The following is a 6,347-nucleotide window of genomic DNA, read 5'->3' on the forward strand; positions in this document are numbered from 1 at the left end:
GACCGAGGAGACCCCACAAGATGGACATGAAGCAGTGTCCAGCCTATAAAGAGGAGGGTCAACACAGAGGAATCATTTCCTCCATGTTTCCAAGCGAAGCCAACCATGGTCGTGCAGGACCTTTGACTTTTCTTCACATAGGCAGAACTTTTAAAAGAAAGGATCCAGGGGTTCCTACCAATCCTATGTGACCCCTGAGGAACAGATCCTCAAATGACCTTAAGAGTAAAAATAAATTGGTTTATCTGGGCCAACTGTATGGCCTTAAACACCCCAAAGGAAAGTATAACCAAAGATTAAAGGGGCAATACAAATTTTTAAGAGTCCATATGTATAGCTAAAGGCTACACAACAAGCAACAATGCCAGATAGGAGATACCTTCATTTGAGCCAAAGGACGGTGGCCAAAGGGATTCCCAGATAGTAACCCTGGATAGAACTGGGAAAATGAACAGCAGACCCCAATCTTATCTAAGGGAATATTGACAACTGATTGCTGCTAGATAAGCAACAGCTGACCTTCCTAAAACAAATTCTTCTAGATAGGCTGACTAGAGTCTCTGCATGGACAAATAGTGGGGAATGGCTGTGGGTGCCAACAACACAGCAGACATTAGCAGGGATATCAGGGTATAAGGGCTCTAATGGGGGGAGGGAGGCTATGGGAGGCTGCCATATGGGAAGTGGGTGTATAGTTGAATAAGAAGTTTTGGGACATTCTGTGTGATATACACACACACAAATCAACAAATTATAAAATGTATTATATTTGGGGAGGAAGCATTAAAATTTATAACATGTTAATTAGTAGAGGTGATACACATTACCATTGAAATCTATCCAACGACTTTATAGACATACACAGGTGCCTAGGATCCAAGTACAATTGATTATGACTAGTTATAATTCGATGCATACAGATTAGAGATTCATTCACCTGCATCTCAGTGTTAGTAGGAAAAACAATGAGAAAAGTATATTTTAAAATTTAACAGAGATCTTTTTTAAAGGTTAAAAACTCAATTTTATGTCTTACAGGGCTTATACTGAGTTCAATATTGTATAACTCTATTAATTCAACTGTGAACTTAAAAATTTACAGCCACGTTTGAAAGAGATGTATTCTTGCTCTGGAGTGTGTTACTAAATATGTCAAAGATGTAATGAAATGCTTCTTCTAATCATGTTATTAAATTTAATAGAAATTTAGAAAATAATAATTCTTCAAAGCATAAAAATTTGCTCCTTCATAATTAGTAGATATGAAAAACATCACCATTGAAATCTACGTGATGACTTTATATCCATGCTCAGATGCCAAGGAGCTCAGAAAGTAACTGAGTGTGACTAGTAATAATCAGATATATAGAGATCAGACACGCATGTGCAAACATTTAGTGTCAATTGCATTAAAATGCATATTTTGGTATGAAACTGTGTATTTTAATAATGAAATGAAGATCTTTTTAAAAGGTTAAAACCTCATTTAATTTTATGTCTTATATTGTTTATACGAATACAATATTGTGTAACTGCATTAATTCAACTGTAAACCTAAAAGTTACAGTCAGTTTTGAGAGATGCTTCTTATCTCTGGAAATTGTTATTGAATATTTCAATGCTGTTGTAATGAAATGTTTCTTCTAAGTATGTGGTTATTAAATAAATAATTAAAAAATTTTCTTTTTACTTAAAATTTTTGGAATATTTGTGATTTCCATACAGTATAATTTGATATATTTACAAGTCCCCCATTCACATCTACCCCACTGCCCCTCCTACTCAATTTAATGTACTCTCTTCTATATATAATACAGCCTGTAGAGTCTTATTGGTGGTCCCAAATGTCTATCAGTGTGGGTCCATCCACTAGGCCCACCAAGAGTTCCATTACTGTAATACCCTGTCTTTCCCCCTCTCCGAAGCCATCAATTGCCCCAAATTTCTTGTGTCGGGTTGGGATTGCTTGCCCACTTCCCCATGTCCATGCTCGGATTCTGTCTGGTTGGAACTGACAGGACTTGTGCACACTGTCACCATTGCTGTGCTTTCCTATGAGTAACTGGTCAGCTGTTTGGAAGACTCTATTTCCTTGTGATCATCTACTCTCTTTGGCTCTTACAATCTTTCCACCTCCTCTTCCACAAATATCCCTGAGTCTTGAAAGGCAGAGATTTAACATAGGTGTTCAGGGTTAAGCACTCTCCAGCCTCTTGTTCTCTGCACAATGACCAGTTGTGGGTTTCTGTGTCAATCACCATCTGCTGCATAAGGAAATTCCCTGCTAAGGGTTGAGTTACCCATTAATCCTATGGGTAGAGGTTGCCTTGAAGATAAAAACATTAAATTTTTGAGGAATGAGATTGAGGAAGACACAAGGAGAAAAACCTCCCGTGCTCATGGATTGGTAGAATCAATATAGTGAAAATAACCATCCTATCAAAAGCAGTTTACACATTCAAGGAAACTCCAATCAAAATCCCCATGACATACTTCACAGAAAAAAAAGTCCATCCTAAAATTCATATGTAAACACAAAAGACCCAGGAGAGCCAAAGCAATACTGAACACAGAGAGCAATGCCAGGGTTGGGGTTTACCATACCAGACCTCAACCTCTATTATAGAGCGATAGTCACAAAAAAGCATAGTATTAGCGCAAAAACAAACTTGTAGATCAATGGAACAAAATAGAAGACCTTAACAATAATGCATGCAATTTCAGCTGCCAGATATTTGACAGGCACCAAGAACACACACTGGAGGAAAGGAAATGTCTTCAATAACTGGTGCTAGGAAAGCTGGATCTCCATCTGGAGAAGAATGCAATTCGACCCATATCGGATCATCGCTCTGTACAAAAACCAACTCCAGAAGGATCTAAGACCTCAGTGTGGAACCTGAAACTCTGAAACCTTTAGAAGAAAACATAGGTAATACCCTACAAGAAATAGGTGCAGGAAAGGATTTTCTGAATCAGGTATCAGTTGCTCAGGAATTAAGGTCAATAATCAACAAATGGGATCTCATTAAACTAAAATGCTTCTGTACAGCAAAGGAAACAACCATGCAGGAGAAATCTCCCTTTATGTTATTGATCAGAGCAATCCAAAAGACTCCCAAAATAACAGAAGCTATCCACACAGTCCTTGATGGCATCTCATAATGTGATGGTACAACCCTATTGCTGATGACAGGCCACACTTCGGACACAAGACTTGGAGCAATGGAGCTGGAACTGAACTGGAAGCTACTTCCTGAAGGCTCTCTTAGTATCAAAGGAGACTATGCGAGCTGCGAAGGGAGGAAATCAATCAGTGGTCCTACGCAGCTGCAAAGCCTAACAAACAACAACGACTGGTACAGAAAACTATCTCTATTGGTGCAGTAGCGGCACTTTTATCTAGGGGGTGATCAGCAGCTGTCTAATTGGGCACAAGGCCCACACAATGGGAGGGAACTCATGTGTGGTACTGTAAACACAGCCAAATACACATGACTGGAGAAGTCACAGATCCTAGAGAAAAACCTACTTTTGCCAGATGCCTAGACCTTGTAATTTCTTATTTTATTCTAAATACGCCTATTACTTTTGTACATGCTGAATTTTACTTTGGTTATAATTTAATGCGGCTACAAGTGCTAGTTTTTATATTATGCCTTTTAACTGTGAGATCTTTTAAAAGTATTTCCTCTCCAGCCGTGGTGGTGCACACCTGTAGTCCCAGCCCTTGGGAGGCAGAGGCAGGTGGATCTCTGTGAGTTCAAGGTCAGCCTGGTCTACACAGTGAGTTCCAGGGCAGCTGGGGCTACAGGGAGACCCTGCTTAAAAAAGACAAAAAAATATTTCCTCATACCACAGTGTTGCAAAAATATCACTTATTTCATACTATGCATTGACAGGTTTTTGGTACACAACTGCCTGGATAGCCTGTTAATTACTTATATCACCAGTAGACAGTGATTTAATGGGGTTTATCCAGCGGACTGTGACCATCCCTCTACTGTCCACCACAGCTCCATTATCTCACTGTTGATCAGAAATGTCAGCGTCTTCACACACAGAACTCTTCCTCCAGTATGTTTTGTCCTAAGCGTTGCTGGCTGTGCTTCCTGATGGATGTCAGCCTCCTGCTCTGCTGGCTTTCTATGGGTTATCTTTCATCTTTGATGGTGATGCATTCTACCTTGGCCTCACACTGTGAATTAAATGCCTTGTCTTGTTTTCTGCTTTGACTTCAGGGTTACCTCTTAGCAAACTAGTAAGGGGAAATTCAAGTGCAATACAAGGATTCCACAGTAAGGGTTTCATTTGATAAATCCTGAAGGGCACACACAATTTTACGCACATCTTCAACAGTCAAAGTGAACACAGAACCTTGTGTTACCCTAAATGTGTTTCTCCTAGATCCTTGTAGTTAATTCTGTAAGCCATGGACACTGTCTACTGTTGTCCTTCCAATCAGTACATCTTATTTTTGCATTGAAAATATTGTATATAAGTGAAACCATGCCAGCTAATAAACCTTTTGTATCTATCTTGACTTGATATGTTTTTGACTACGTGAATGCCTTCATATTTCCCAGTAATATGTTTATTTTCATTGCTGAATATTATTTCATGGTGTGGATGTATCACAGTTTGCTTATTTACCTGTCCAGGGGCATTTGGGCTGTTGCCAGTTTCACGTTATTATGGAGAAAGTTACTATAAATATTTGCATCCAGCTTTTATGTGCACATATGTTTTTGCTTCTTTTGGGCAAATACCCAGGAGTCAGATGGTGGGATCACATGGTAAGGTCATGCTTACCTATAACTGAAATCACCAAATTATTTCCCAAAGTTTTCCACATTTGCATTTCCATCATGAATACATGTGTAGGTTTTAGGTGCCCTACTTTCTTGCTAACAATAGATTTTTCTCAGTGTTTTTAATGTTAGCCATACTTTGATGCCATGTTGGGTTTTAGTTACAGTTCTCCAAAGATGAAAGGTCTCCAGAATCTTCTATATGACTTTAGCCACTGGAAAATCTTTTGTTGAACCTCTCTTCCAACCTTTCTTTCCCTCTCCTATGTTGCTTTCTTAACATTTGCTGGTAAGAATTATTAGTGTATGAATATTTTTCAAACAAGCCAGTTGTCAGTTTGGAACATTTTGTCACAGTTGGGTGTGTATCTTTTCATTTCTTCAACTGTGTCTTCGTGAGAGCAAAAGGTCTCAGTTTTGATGAAAGACAAGTACTGTTTCAGAGATGAAGTTTTCACTACTTTCAATTCTGTTGATAATTTCTTTAATTGGTTTTGCAATTTATATTCTTCTGGTTAAATAGCCGCAGCATAAGCCTTTCAAATTTATTGGCAGTGAACACATAATGTCATTTAACGACTGTCCCCTGATTCTATGAGTGTGTGTCATCTCTTATCTCTGATGCTATTTTGGTCTTTTTTGTCCTTCATTTTGGATTTCTTGACAAACTAGTTATTTATTTTATTGATATTTTCAAATAATCTGCTCTGGGTTTTAATAATTATACATTTTTTATTTCCTATGCAAGATACTTCTACTTTGAAATTAATTTTTTTCTTGTGCTCACTTCCACAACACATATACTAAAATTGGAACGATACAGAGAAGATTAGCATGGCCCCTGTGCAAGGATGACACGCAAATTCATGAAGCGTTCCATTTTTTTAAGAGAAATTTATAATTTTCTTCTAATTTAATTAGACTCATTTTATTTCAACATTTTAAGTTAAAGTCCAGATCATTTTCTCATCTGTATTTTCTAATAAGTGGCTGGATGTTTTTCTGTTCACGTATCTCTTTGGTCATATGTCTAAGGATTTGCTACATATTCTTTTTATTTTATTTATATAGAAAATGTTTTTGTTTTCTGATTTAAGTTCTTTAACACCAGAAATAGGTGGAGAGATAATTCTTCAATTCACTGTGAACACTGCCAATTTATTTTCCTATTGTTCTTACTTTTTAAAAATACCACAAACATTTTCTTCCTTTTTTCTGCTTTAGTGAAGATGTTAACATTTCATTTGACATGAAAGCCATGCTCAATTTTGTTCTCTGTGTCAAAGTAATTTGAGATCTTTGTTGTACATTTGGCACATGTGTTAATGGTGTGCTCCTTTTTTCCATACAGTTTTACTTTTCTTCTGGTTTACTCAATGTGACATTTGATCTGAGAGGAATGTGTTAAAATCTTGTATTATGATTGTGGGTTTATTAATTTTTCTTTGCCTCTCCAACAGGTTTTGTTTTATGTATTTTGGAGTTTTGTTACTAGATGTGTGAATATTCTTCTTGATGGAGTGTAATATTTAATAA

At 37.3% G+C, this 6,347-nt stretch overlaps 1 non-coding gene across 1 annotated transcript; it reads left to right on the plus strand.

Moving 5' to 3' along the window:
• The first annotated feature begins 5,590 nt into the window (after positions 1-5,590).
• On the plus strand, positions 5,591-5,697 carry LOC115068900. The gene has a single exon (XR_003848236.1). It is a non-coding gene; the product is annotated as a U6 spliceosomal RNA (small nuclear RNA).
• Positions 5,698-6,347: the final 650 nt, after the last annotated feature.

Source organism: Nannospalax galili, unplaced genomic scaffold (assembly GCF_000622305.1).
Source record: "Nannospalax galili isolate Female #2095 unplaced genomic scaffold, S.galili_v1.0 scaffold188, whole genome shotgun sequence".
Lineage (NCBI taxonomy): Eukaryota > Metazoa > Chordata > Mammalia > Rodentia > Spalacidae > Nannospalax > Nannospalax galili.